The following is a 15,583-nucleotide window of genomic DNA, read 5'->3' on the forward strand; positions in this document are numbered from 1 at the left end:
TGAGGTTGATTTGTGCCTATTATCCAGCCCTTACCTGATTTGAACCTGCTCATTACAAGGTCTCATTCCCTGATAGATCTCCCTTTGCGGAAGAAAACTATTCCAACATAGTTGATGTACAGGAATTGCTTTCTATGGCATTTGTTGTGTTGCTTTTCTGTATGCATCCAACCTGCTTTTTGTACAGTGTGTACAGTATGTATGCTGCATACATGCGCAAAAGGCAAATAATTGTCCAGTCACTACAGTTTTGTGATAAATCCTGTGGCTGGCAACGCATGCCCAGTGTAGACACATGGCTGTCATTTGTGCTTTTGATCATTTTAGCGTGGACAAAGATACTTTTGTAAACAATGTGAAAACACTATGTGACGTCATATTTAAATGTAATCATACTGTGGATGTAGTCTGAGATAGCTTGCCACTGGCTTTTTTTGTCATTTGCATCTCATTGTTAATTAGCCACTGGTTAAGTCAACAAGCAGCAAATAAAAACCTTGACTGCAGCTGTTTATGATCAAAAGGAGCAATTGAGAGTTGAGAGTCTTAGGCCATGTCCATAGTGCCACCTTTTCATTTAAAAACTGTGTTTTTTTGTTTTAAAAAGAGATCTCTGTTCACACTATAGTTTTCACAACATTTAGAAAAGTTTTGCCATCCACACTAAAATAAGCTGAAACACATATGACATAGGTGTTCACCTACACTGGACATGCATGCATCGGGCAGAAAATCCATGAAAGAATGGTGTGATGAAAAATTGAGAGCCCTGCGAAAATTGGATTTCCAATTATTTTATGCACTTTCAAAGCTATTGGCACGGGCGGGACTCTGAGTGATCAGGTCATTTCATGACAGGATTGATAATGAGCAGTCTACAGCTACCAGAATGCATCAATATAGAAAATACACAAATCTGTGCATACTCGTGTGTCTGTATCTTTGTTTTACTCCACTGTGCCCTGAAATATTGTGAGCTCAGCTGCATTCTACACCTGACCACTTTAAGCGCCTTGTTACTAATTTTGCTGTGGAATTCACTCCTCCTTACTGAACAGATGACGCGCAAGTAAGAAACATTGATAAGGGACTGTCAATTGAGTTATTTACAGTCTGATTTTTACAGGGCTTTGAAATTCTGACTATAATAGTAATACTGCTGGGTTTATCACAAAACTTTAGCGACCTTGAGTAATTTGCTTTTTACAACATTCAGACTTTACAAAGCACAATTTAGTTGCATTTTGGTAAAGCAACTCTTCTCTGCCTGCTATTTTGGAATATGGTTTTCTTTTGTGAAGGGTAACTAGTGAGAGAATATGACATTGTAATGAGCAGAATCCAATCGGGGAAAATCCATGAAAAAAGAATGAAATAGTTGCATTAGAGTATTGTCTTTTGGAAATAACTTTTCTCGACTGTCCACAACACACTGTGTTTACAAAAGTATCCGTCTCTGAAGAGTCGTTTCAGAAATCTTTGTTTTTGTGGATTGCAAGTGCTGGGTTAGTATGGATAAAAGACAACAACTGAGAAAAATCTCCGGCCTTAGTGATCAAATTAAGTGTAAAAATGTTATGTTAACAAGTTTGATTGAGACAAAAAATCTGCAGCCACTAAGGCCATACTTGAGAATTGTAATGTCTTTTAATGTATTTTAAAATAATTTAATTCTTCACAAGTTTAATTTTCATAAAAGTCCCATTTAATTTGTGGGTGAATAAAGGTTAAGTTCACTCTTTTTACTATATTAGCTCATAGTGACTCATGACACAACTTGTGTTGAAAAGTTCACTTTATTTTTATACCTGCAATGTGAAATGATTTGTTGTATTTTTTTTTTCTCTACAAGGTAAATTCTAAAAACGTTTCCTGTTGTATTTGTTGCTTTGGCTTTCCTTTCTCATCCTAAAGAAGCCCATATTAGACTACATGTTGCATTTAAAGTAAAAGTGGGAGAGCCCTGTGCTGGAGTGGTGCTCCATTGGAGGGTTTGGTCCCACCTTGCACCCAATATAGCTGGTGCTCTCTGTCTCTGAAATGGGCAACTGGGATAGAAGTTGGATGGGAGAAAAGTTTAAATGTCAGTAAAAATAAACTGCAAGTTAAGTATATCCTTTCATATTGTCCATATGACATTTTTTTACTGTTGTCACTTTCAGATACCTATGTTTGCATGATCTTATGTTTGTGTGAGTTTTCCTCCAAAGACATTAAGTTAGCTGGCAGCTCTGTGTTGGCTGCAGTGTGGGTTTATGCATTAGTGGACATTGTGATGTGCTGGCACTCTGTGGGGGCTGCCATGTACCCAGTGCTATCAGGACAGGCTTTGGCATCCTGTGACTCCGATTTGGATTGACTGCTTTGAGAATGAGATTTAAAAAAAAAAAAACAATCACTACATTTGAAAACAACATACAAGAAACAATTTTGCCAACAATGGATTTAAAATGGTGATTGTAGCTGAGGGGATGGTGTCTTTGAGGTATTGTTTGGCATTTTTTTAAAAAAACTCTTTCAAGTTCTACATAGCAGTGAACCTAGGTTGGTGACTACAGTCCCCACTTATGTCAAAATGGGGGAAATGGACCCACATGGGCTCTCTGTAATACCTGACAGGTTTTACTTTTGTGTAATTACATTTATTTCTTTATTATGTAGATTATCACCTGACAGGTTTTACTTTTGTGTAATTACATTTATTTCTTTATTATGTAGATTATCACCTGACAGGTTTTACTTTTGTGTAATTACATGTATTCCTTTATTATGTATACATTTTCATTAATATTCCAAAGTGTTGTGTTTTACAAACAGTTATTCTATGACAGATTATGCCATACTAAAATGAGTCATTCACTCCAACTTGTACATTTTAAAGTAATTTTCTTAGGTTGAGAAACATCCATGGCTGAGCAGTGACCAGTGCTTTCACTTTGGACAAAGCTGTTTATACCAGTATTTTGGTAAATCACTCCAACTCTGCCAAGACGTAAGTCACTGGTCCCAGTAATAAATATACAGTACATACAATGTCAAATCCAATTAGTCCAGTTCATTAGGGGAGGTGGCTGCCATCTGTGAGCACTGAGCTGGAACAACCATGGAGGGAAGGACCATTGCACACACAAATGGTGCATACTCCCACACAGGGCGGATTTAGCATTGCCTGTTAACCTGAAGTGTATGTCTTTTAGGATGCAGGAAGAAAAACCTGAAGTGGAAATGGGAAGAACATGCAAACTCCACTCAGATAACGACCCAACACAGTTCTAGGAGGCTGGATCTGTGACACTGCAGTGCTAATCACTGCTCCACCAAGCCACCCGTAATAAACAGAGAAATCTAAACATATGGAAAAGTGTATTTTTAAGTAAAGTTAAAGGACATGTTTAGTATTTTTCAAGAACATGATATTTATGCATTTGCCATGCAAAATGGTGTTCTTTAATGAAGCACTTTCAGTAAATTTAAAAAAATATCTTGCCCACTCTACAATGGCTTGTATGAGGCATGGAGTAAAAGCTTCAAAACTTGCCAAATATGTTCATTTTTCCAGCCAAGACAGTTGTCAAGTATTGATCTGCGTCTTCCTCATTTCTGACGCATGTTTGTGACATCAAAAGGGGTCTGAAAATACTCGTTTTATCGCCTATTCCTAGTAAAGACACATTTTCTATTTGGTTTTGTGAGTTCTCACATAATACAGAAGTAAATAAAACAAAACCAACCACGTGGCATGAAAAGTTTACTATAATTTGGTCTTTCGAGAGGAAACTACGCCCTGGGGGTGTGAAAGGTTGATGTGCAAGTAGACTAAGCTCTGAGCTATCATGCATGGTTGCTCTTCTTCTGTTTTTTGACACATATAAACTATTTCCCAACATTTGTGTAATCCTTAGACGCAGATCAATACTTGACAACTGTTTGGGCTTGAAAAATGGATGTATTTGGTTTTGAAACTTTACCTCTGTGTCCCGTAGACTAAAATGTAAAGCACTACAGTAGTGTGGGCAGGATATTGTTTTAAATTTATAGAAGGTGATTAAGTTTAGAACACAATTGCACAGGATAGCATATACTAGCATGCAATGTTTGTAAAGAAATAACTGACTTGAAAAATACCTGCTATCATTTAATAAAGATTGAATTATTTTAATTAATGCCACCCATAATAAACAATGAAGAAATACAAAACCCATTTAAAATTGTATATGCCAGTGAACTGAAAGGAAATGTCATTTGGTTACTTCATCAGTGGTATAACTAAAATGAACTTTGTAATTGAATGAAAAAATTGACCTCCATGGAAATCCATATTGCCATAAGACACTAAACTGAAATGGAGTGCACTTACATTGGTAGGCTGACATTTGTTGTGGGACCAGGAGATGTTCAGGTTTGTGGTGGACTGGCTCCTGCATTGCACCTGAAATGGTCGAGGGAGACAATAGCCCCCGTGGCTATGAAATAGGTTTGAAAGTGGGGATTCTGAATGGATATGGGCGTTGGAAATATATACAGTGGTGTGAAAAACTATTTGCCCCCTTCCTGATTTCTTATTCTTTTGCATGTTTGTCGCACAAAATGTTTCTGATCATCAAACACATTTAACCATTAGTCAAATATAACACAAGTAAACACAAAATGCAGTTTTTAAATGATGGTTTTTATTATTTAGGGAGAAAAAAAATCCAAACCTACATGGCCCTGTGTGAAAAAGTAATTGCCCCCTTGTTAAAAAATAACCTAACTGTGGTGTATCACACCTGAGTTCAATTTCCGTAGCCACCCCCAGGCCTGATTATTGCCACACCTGTTTCAATCAAGAAACCACTTAAATAGGAGCTGCCTGACACAGAGAAGTAGACCAAAAGCACCTCAAAAGCTAGACATCATGCCAAGATCCAAAGAAATTCAGGAACAAATGAGAACAGAAGTAATTGAGATCTATCAGTCTGGTAAAGGTTATAAAGCCATTTCTAAAGCTTTGGGACTCCAGCGAACCACAGTGAGAGCCATTATCCACAAATAGCAAAAACATGGAACAGTGGTGAACCTTCCCAGGAGTGGCCGGCCGACCAAAATTACCCCAAGAGCGCAGAGACGACTCATCCGAGAGGTCACAAAAGACCCCAGGACAACGTCTAAAGAACTGCAGGCCTCACTTGCCTCAATTAAGGTCAGTGTTCACGACTCCACCATAAGAAAGAGACTGGGCAAAAACGGCCTGCATGGCAGATTTCCAAGACGCAAACCACTGTTAAGCAAAAAGAACATTAGGGCTCGTCTCAGTTTTGCTAAGAAACATCTCAATGATTGCCAAGACTTTTGGGAAAATACCTTGTGGACTGATGAGACCAAAGTTGAACTTTTTGGAAGGCAAATGTCCCGTTACATCTGGCGTAAAAGGAACACAGCATTTCAGAAAAAGAACATCATACCAACAGTAAAATATGGTGGTGGTAGTGTGATGGTCTGGGGTTGTTTTGCTGCTTCAGGACCTGGAAGGCTTGCTGTGATAGATGGAACCATGAATTCTACTGTCTACCAAAAAATCCTGAAGGAGAATGTCCGACCATCTGTTCGTCAACTCAAGCTGAAGCGATCTTGGGTGCTGCAACAGGACAATGACCCAAAACACACCAGCAAATCCACCTCTGAATGACTGAAGAAAAACAAAATGAAGACTTTGGAGTGGCCTAGTCAAAGTCCTGACCTGAATCCAATTGAGATACTATGGCATGACCTTAAAAAGGCGGTTCATGCTAGAAAACCCTCAAATAAAGCTGAATTACAACAATTTTGCAAAGATGAGTGGGCCAAAATTCCTCCAGAGCGCTGTAATAGACTCATTGCAAGTTATCGCAAACGCTTGATTGCAGTTATTGCTGCTAAGGGTGGCCCAACCAGTTATTAGGTTCAGGGGGCAATTACTTTTTCACACAGGGCCATGTAGGTTTGGATTTTTTTTTCTTCCTAAATAATAAAAACCACCATTTACAAACTGCATTTTGTGTTTACTTGTGTTATATTTGACTAATGGTTAAATGTGTTTGATGATCAGAAACATTGTGTGTGACAAACATGCAAAAGAATAAGAAATCAGGAAGGGGGCAAATAGTTTTTCACACCACTGTACTTGAAAATAATTTTTAAAATTGAAATATTAATTCACCAGGTCATCAAACTTCACAGCTGACTGAATAGATATTACCAGGACTTGAGAACATAATCATGACAACAATAGAGAGCACTGGGCTCACCCATGTGCTAGTTCAGTTTAGTCTTGTGCTTTAATGTGTCACAGTGCATGGTCTGATCTCCATGCAGTTCCTCATAATGTCCACAAGAGCTGCAAGTGAGCTGAAATAAACCTGTAGGGTTCGCTAAGAAGCAACTGAGAGAATTGTTTCCCTCATGATTTCTCTCATAGCTCAAGATTGCAGTGTCCAAGTCTTAACTTTGCCTGTCATGAGGGCTTGAGCATATGTGTGTGGCATCAGGCAATCGGCCATCACAAATAATTGAGTAATTAAGAGAAAAACTGAAAATGAGTGTCTCTGCAGCGTGACCCCACGTTTCAGTAAACTATTACCAATCAAACAGTGTTTTGTAGTCACATATGAATGTCACCAACCAACTATAAACATGATTAACTTGGCATCACTCTTTATATCAATGCTGAATTCACACTAAAGGCCAGAGTCCAAATCCAAAATGTTAAAAGCTTTTTTTTTTCTGTTAAGGTCCTCTAACATCTTACAGATTTCATCTTCATTAAGAGAAGTGCCATTTCAGGAGATTTTCTACTACTAGCATTATAGATGTGTGCTGATTGGTCACTTGCCTGTATATCGTGTCCTGACAGCGTAACAAAACTTGATCACAGAATGCACATTAAATATTATGACTGGGGTAGCTTAAAGATGTCAAAGAATGCCATAATTGTCCAATTTCCTAACGTACCAGGAGCTGGTGTCAATCTGAGCAGCATTTGGTGCAGTGCATTAACCAGCCGTGAACTGCCATTGTCACACACACTCCCTGCTCATACTGAGTCAAATTAGGTCACCAATTTACTGGTCATACACATCTTTACGAGGTGTCACATAAGCACAATTAAAATGGCAGACAGCATCCAGCACTTAGGACCTCGTCACTAACCACTCTTCCACCACACAAGGATTTTGAATATGACACAAGTCACCGGTAGCAATAGAGACATTTAAAAAGTAAATATTTTTTGTTTTTATTTCCCTGAGCATGACGCTGTTCTGATTCATGTTGTGAAGTAAACAAGCCAAGGCCATTTGAGGTAAGGTGCTGATGTCAGTTGAGCACGGAAGACAACAAAAAGGTTGCAGTCCACAGTCAGAGCTTTAATGCTGAGCAGCTCAGATGTACGCTATGTGTTTCATTAAATCTACAGTAAGATGGCCTTTGAGCTCCTTTATTGCTTCCTGGCTGATTACTTTGTCTGTGTGTAGCTTAGACTGGCTCTGTCTCCCTGTAATCTAATTATAGTATAACAACAAGGACATAAGGTTAAGCATGTGACTAGCTGATCTTCATTAACAGAAATGTTCCTTCTCTTTCAAATGGTGAAATTAATACTTTTAATAGGTTTTAATTATGGACCTCAACACAAACAGACTTTAAAATCTTTTGATACAGTATATTCAGGTAGGGGTAGAGGCTTCCTTTGAGATTCCAGTCTAAAAAGTTTCATCAGTGTGTATTAAGAAGGCTTATTTGTTCCTTTGATTGCCTAAAGTTTAATAATCCATCCATTAAGAGCACTAGATTTCCTCAGGTTTCTGTAAAAGCAAGACAGGAAGCCGTTGAGTGTGTGGCCACTTTATTAGTAGATTCAGGTAAGACCTTCTTTTATCTCTAGTATAACCTGAATTCTTCAAGGTGTAGATTCAATAACGTGCTGGAAACAATACCATAAGATTTTGATTCATGCCAGCTCAACATCATCACACAATTGCTGCTGATTTTTCAGGGACACTCTTGAGGTGAACCTTCCATTCTGTCTCCTCCCAAAGGTGCTCTACTGAAATAAATTCTGGGGAAAGTTCAGGCCATTGGTGGAAACTCAAACCATTATCATTTTTTTTTTATCCAGCTTCAGATGATGAGTGTTTGTGACATGAAACGTTAGCTTGCTGGAAGTATGTATTTGAAAAGGAGTAGACTGTGGCCGTAAAGGGACACACTTGGTCAGCAGTAGGGTTGCACGGTATACTGGTACTGGAAAAGTACAGAAACACCACAAAAATGTAAGCAGTATGGTACCAGCACTTCCAGATTTCTGGTACCGGAAGTAAATTTCCTAATCAGTCCTCAGCCTTCTTCCCCTGACAATTGCTATTGCAGTTGTGTGTGTGTAGTTTTCACAACACTAAAGTGAACAATTCAATGCGATTGAAACTTCACGGGGGGGCCTCACCATCCACTTACTGCTTCAACACAAATAGGACTTCAAGGCTTCAGGAGGGAAGTGGTCCACACCAGGGAGATGAGCGGTTGTGTGGTGCTTCAAGGAGGCTGGAGTAAGACTGGGGGGTTTGAAGTTATCCATTCTTTGCTTTGGAACTTGTAGTGAGGTTCAAAAGCTGGTTATCAATACTGAAGTCAAAGTCTTAGTACTGATTCAACACTAGTCAGCAATCAGGTGGCATTTAAATGATCCCCAAATTGTATTAAGATGCCAATACGTTAGATAAAAATATTCAACAAAACATAACCAGCCTGTACCATTGACATTGAGCAGAATGGATCCATAAAATTATTGACTAGATCTGGGGTGTCGAACTCCAGTCCTGGAGGGCCGCAGTGGCTGCAGGTTTTCATTCTAACCATCTTCTTAATTAGTGACCAATTTTTTGCTGCTAATTACTACTTTTAATTAACTTGACTCTGGCCCTTTAGTTGTTTCTTTTTCCTTAATTAGCAGCCAAACAATAATGAGACACCAAACAAGCCACCACATCACACAATATAAAGAAAAGTGATGGTCTCAGTAAGGTTGATTTCTCAACTCACCAAAACACTTTGACGATGTTCATATAAAAAACAGAAAATCAACAGTTTTGGAAATGTCTGCTGTTGCAGAACAAGAGCAGCAACAAGCCATGGAATTAAGTAACGGGTTTAATTAACAGCAAGCATCAGCTTGTCATTAAGAAACTGGTTGGAGTTTGAAGCCCCAGTTTAAGCTGGTCATCTATTGGCTCGTTTCACATCTCATTTCTGTTTGGCTGTCATTTAATGAGGAAACGAATCAATTCAGAGGACTGAATCCTAACATGGCTGTTAAAATAAAGGGGAAAAAAATGAATTAGCAGTGAAAACTGGTCACTGATTAGGGAAAGGGTTAGAATGAAAACCTGCAGCCACTGCGGCCCTCCAGGCCTGGAGTTCGACACCTGTGGACTAGATTAACCCCTCTATAAAAGCAGGTATTTTCAGACTGATTAAGATGAACCATATATGTCCATTATCATTGAGAGATGGCCAGTTGAAAACTGAGGAGAAGAGAACAAAACAACTCTAGTGAGCAGCAATGCAGGAGAAAATAAACCTCTGGAGAGTCCACAGATCTTTTTTTCTTTTTCTTAGATGATGGAGTGGATCCCAGTATGATCTTTTGCTGCTGTGGCCTATCCATTTCAAGAGATCCCCGTCTGCACCCTACTGTTGTAAAGAATTTTTATTTGAATATTTGTGACCATTCTGTTAGCCTGAATGAGTCTGGCTGTTCTTCTCTGACCTCTTCCATTAACAAATGCTGTAGGAAATAAGGCACCACAGGGCCACTGCAAAGATCAGAATGTTTCTCCAAGATTTATTGGGAAAGGAGAAAGCTTACTAAAGAGGCATACGCAGAGCAGGAATTGGTCAATCCCTGCATTTAACAGCCATTTTGCTCTGAGGCTAGGGTTCTCCACTGGCAATCAGAAGGTTGCCGGTTCTAATCCCGTAAATGCCAATAGGGACTCTGCTCTGTTGGGCCCTTGACAGGGCCCTTAACCTGCAATTGCTGAGCGCTTTGAGTAGTGAGAAAAGCGCTATATAAATGCAAAGAATTATTTTGTGTATTCTCTGTACCTCTCCATACATTTCATTAACAAGTAAGAATTACTGGTCACTGGGTGTTTTCTATTTGTTTCACTGTTTTCTGTGAACTCCATAGACAGTAGTGCAAGTCAACTCCAGGCCTCAGCTCCTTGACGTTTTCTATCAAGTGTATAAAAGGATGTCCTCAGACATCAATAAACTGAAGCCATGTTTCAAGAGCAACATGGTGCAAGAGGCTGACAAAGTTCATACAGAAAACAAACCTCCAATGATATTACTGCTAAAGGTGGTTCAACAAGCAACTCAATCTTGGGGGCACTTACTTTTTCACACACAGCATATGGTGTTGACTTTTTTTATTGAAAAAATAGTGCCAAAGTAAAACATTGACGTTTGTCACCTGAAGTTAGATTTATTTAATTCTGCGGATTGGTGAGAGTTTGATGATTGTTGGTTACATCCTGATATGTGAAATAACAGAATTAAAAGAAGGTTAATTCTTCACATGAGTGTAAATGGTCTTAAAGAACTTATACAATGCCAATCTGGCTCTCCATTGTTTACTGCATGTAAAAACGTTCTAAAAGCTGGATGGTCATCATACAGTATGTTCATCTGTCATAGGTCTAAACATCTGGCTACAGTCCATAAATATCCTAATGATGCTATGAACAGTTATAATCAATTATTTTATTGTCATTTTGCATTGTTTTGTATCATATTAAAAAGGTTTGCAATTGTTGTGTCTCAGGTAAGCAACTCACTGCAGGGCAGCACTCACAACAAAAATGAACGGCAGGCCTGAGACAAGTCCAACTGACAGCTGCTTTAATTCAGACATGAGCCTCAATATAACAGAATAGTCTGATGCAATCTATTTAACACTGGATAGATGTACAGTATTGCATTATATGGATATACTGTACTCTATACCAAGACATGATATACAACTGAAATGGACAACCTTTTCATTACCAAAATAAAAGTCAGTCAGTCATTATCCAACCCGCTATATCCTAACACAGGGTCACGGGGGTCTGCTGGAGCCAATCCCAGCCAACACAAGGCATAAGGCAGGAACAAACCCCGGGCAGGGCGCACACACTAGGGACAATTTAGGATCGCCAATGCACCTAACCCGCATGTCTTTGGACTGTGGGAGGAAACCCACGCAGACACGGGGAGAACACCAAAATAAAAGTCCTTTTTTAAAAACAACCATGACCGTTAAGTCCTACCCAACACTCCCCCCACTAAATCAAAATGACAGTTTTCACATCAGCCTCTCAGGAGGCTTTCTTATGCATTTCAGATGAGCCCTGGGATTACCACCATTCTCCTCATTTGTATCCGGCTCAGCCCTGGTAGGTTCTGTCTCAGGAACATTTGCAGTAATTAGTATGGATGTTTTCCATTCCACTGCACCAGTTTCCGCTTCACCGTCCAGTTCATATTCCACCCCTGTGGCTAACAACTGGTTTACATTTCACCACCTTGCCTTATTGCCCATTTTTTTTATAATTTTACCTGGCACCCAACTTGAGCCTTCTCCACCCCGGTACATTCTAATTAACACATTCTGTTTGGGCATTAATTCTTTAGTTCCCCCTTAGTTTTCAGTATCCACTTGTTTCTCATAATTTTGTTAAACGGTTGCTTCATTACTGACCACGGGGTCTGTAGTTTTCTATTCAGAAACGGCTCCACGGGGGCCTGTTGTGGTATGAGGTGTGGTACGATAAGCTAACAAGAAATGAGCTATCTTTTGCTCTGATGATGTCTGGCACCCTGTTTGTTTTTCCAGTTCTAATCTGAATGTTTGCCATTGCTTTGCGGACCATAGGGTGCTGAAGTCTTGTGTCTTACTGCATTTAGTCTAAGGAACTTGGCAAATTCCGAGGACTTGAATTGTGGACCATTGTCTGATACTATCTCTTCCGGAAGAGCACAGGCAGCAAATAGTTTTCTCAAAACTTCAACTAACCTAGTGGTAGTAGCGGCATTCATCTTATTCAATCTAGACCCACTTGGAATAGGCATCCACTAACACTAAAAACATCTTTCCATTTTTATCACAAAAATCCAAGTGAGGCCTGTGCTGGGGTCTTTCAGCCCAACTCCAAGAGTGTACAGGCGTTTTTTCTGGCAGATTCCTATTTTCTTTACAGGATCTGCGCACAGCCAACCTCTCCTCTGTCTGCCTATCCAATTCTGGCCACCAGAAATGACTCTGTGCTGTTGCTTTCTTTTCTACTATTCCTGAGTGTTCCCCATGTAACCGGTCCAGTAGGGCACTATGTAACAATGTTGGAATTGCTACTCTCAGCCCCCAATGGACACAACTGTTTTCTACTGTGACTTCTGTTGTCCACTGAAAATAAGGCTTCAGATCAGCCTCACTTTTACACTCTGGCCTCCCACTTGGTGTATAGAATTTCACCTTCTTCAGCACTGGATCTGTAGCTCTCGCTTGAGTGGTATCTGCTGCTGAAACTAGAAGAGTATCTAAGAAAGCTTGAATTTGGACCAGTCTCCTTTACCAGCAATGTTGATAATGAATCAGCATTCCCATGCTCAGCAGATTTTTTAAATCAAATCTCATATTGATAAGATGCCAAGATTAATGCCCATCTTTGTATCTTGTGATTAGTAACTAACTCAAATTTTCTGCATTTTGGATATTCATGAAATTTTAACAATAGCAAGTGCCTCCTTTTTGATCTGCAAATAGTTTTGCTTGGCCTTACTGGGTGTCTGAGAAGCGTATACAATGGGCCTCTCTGTGCCATCTGTGTACTTGTGTGCAACAACAGCTCCCACACCATCGGGTGAAGCATTGCAGGCTAAGGACACAGGCAAGTTTGGAATAAAATGAACCAGTAATGTTTCCAAACAAAGCTGCTGCTTGGTTTTCACAAAAGCTGAATGTACCTGGTCTGACAACACCTATGTTTGTCCCTTCTGCAGTAACTCTGTCATAGGTATGATAAGTGTAGAAAGGCTGGGATACATTTTCCATAATAATTCACTAGAGCTAGAAATGACCTCAGTTCTGATCAATTCTGGGGCTTCGGGGCTCTCTCAATAGCCACCCTTTTTTTTCATAGGCCTTATTCCTTCACTATCAGTTGAACTCTGAAACAATGAGCACTTTTGTGAATTAACTTTAAACTCGAATTTCTCCAGCCTGATCAGCACAGCTTCCAGATTCTTTAAGTGATCCTCCTGGTCACACCCAGTAACCCAAATGTCATCCAAACAGCAGATCACTCTGTTCAAACCTTGTAAAACTGTGTGCATTATGTGCTGGGAAATGGCAGGGGGCACTGGCTACTCCATAGGGTAATTTATTACCTGGAACGGTCCCTTCTGTGTGTTAATATTTAAATATGCAGCAGACCCCCGTGACCCTGTGTTAGGATATAGCGGGTTGGACAATGACTGACTGGCTGACTGCCTTGCTTTCCTTATTCAGTTCAACTTGCTGATATTTTTGTGCTAAATCAATTTTTACGAAACTGTTTACCATTAGCAAGTCTTACAAACAAATTATGAGTTTGGGGAATAGGGCAGGATTCTGCATCTAGCCACGGGTTAATGGTGACCTTATAGTCCCCACAAATACATATATTTCCATCTGACTTCGGAATACATACAATTGGAGCTTCCCACTCTGCGTACGATACTGGGCTCAATACTGGGATTGTACTGAAAGGTTCACCTGTTTATCCATAGGGCACAGGTCTTGGCTTACAAAATTTTGAAATAGCCTTTAGAGATACATGCAGTTTGGCCTGGATACCTTTTACATACAGCATTTCTCAATCAAACACACAACCATATTTTTGCTACAATTTGATCAGTTACCTGAATTATACCAAAACTTTTTAGCCTTAGATGAGGAAGCCACTTTTGCCATATTAAAGTACCTCCAGTCCCTTTTAAAACCAATAGGAGCAAATGAACTTATACAAGTAGCTTACCTAGAACTGTTAGATTCCCTTCTGATAAAGTTTTCATCACAGCATTCTTTATACACAAAAAAACCTGCTAGTATAATTTATCTGATATTACAGACATGGCAGCACTTCTATCAATTTGCATCTTGATTCTTACACCATTAACTTTCAACAGAATATCACAGAGTTTTACATAATCACTGTCCATCAGAAATAGTTCATACACCAGAGACAACTGTTCTTTATGTCCATTTTCAGTGCATTCATAAACTGGCTGCTTCCTCAGAAGAAATGTGTCAGAAGTACCCTTGGAAGTAACTGAGTTCCCCACATTCACACTTCCTGCACTCCCAGGACAAACATTTGATCAATAATCAATAATCAGCCCTATGTGCACCATCCATACCGATCGCAGTCATGTTATTTATCTCACAGACGTCCATCACGTCCATCATCCCCCATAGAGTCTGTCTGGCAGGCCTAGGCAGTGAAGATGCTCCGCCTCCATTCTCACATCATGCAAACTCCGCCCACAACGATTTAAAAATGACACCCCTTGTTCACCAACCGGCATGCTTTGGCAAGCCCGAGCCAAATGTCCCACTTTTCCACACTTGTTTCACTTAAAATTCTTGAACTGCAACATATTGGGCTTACTGTATAGTCAATCCCCAAACAATAGAAGCACTTCTCCATTCTTTACTTAGCAAACAACCTGTTGGTACTACATGGCTTTACCGGCTGAAACAGTTCCATTCTGGCAACGGTAAACTTGTAATTTTTGCAAATATCTTGCCCCAGGTTAACACTTCTTTATAAGCAACTTTTAGCACAGATTAGCTGGTCTCTTAACTGTTCTCCTAAACTTGTACCAAACTGACAATGTACCGCCAATCCCTTTAAAGCCACTATATATTGTGGCAAAGACTCCATACCTTGTTGTTTTCTGCTGCAAAAAAATGTAATGTTCAACCACTATATTCCGCTTTGGTTCAAAATGTGCCTTTAGTGTGGTGGTGATGATGCTATGACATCTTTTAGTAGCGCCAAGGTCTTTGTCTCAGTTACACTCAGGAACACTGCTTTTTTCCTTTCTTCAGCAATAGCGTTTGCCAAGAAGAAATTTTCAAGCCTCTCTTCAAAATTTGAAAAACTCTCCTCCGACTCCTTAAACTCCAGCAACAATAACAAGATTAGCCATTTTCACACTGCCCCACAAGCCAAATTCTCGTCACCAATCTGCTGTGTCTCAGGTAAGTAACTCGATGCGGGACAGCACTCACAAACAGAAATTAATGAGAGTCCAGAGGCCAATCCATTTGACAACTATAGGAGAACAGTCAGATGCAGTCTCATTAACACTGGACAGATGTATTATCTCATATGGATGTACGCTATACCAAGGTGTGGCATACAACTGGAATGGACAACCCTTTAACTGCCAAAATAAAAATTCTTTTAAAAACAGACAAAATAACCACAAAGTCCTATCCTACAGTATTATACTGTAGTTTATGACATGTTATAGTTCAATC

This window comes from Erpetoichthys calabaricus, chromosome 2 (genome assembly GCF_900747795.2).
Source record: "Erpetoichthys calabaricus chromosome 2, fErpCal1.3, whole genome shotgun sequence".
Lineage (NCBI taxonomy): Eukaryota > Metazoa > Chordata > Cladistia > Polypteriformes > Polypteridae > Erpetoichthys > Erpetoichthys calabaricus.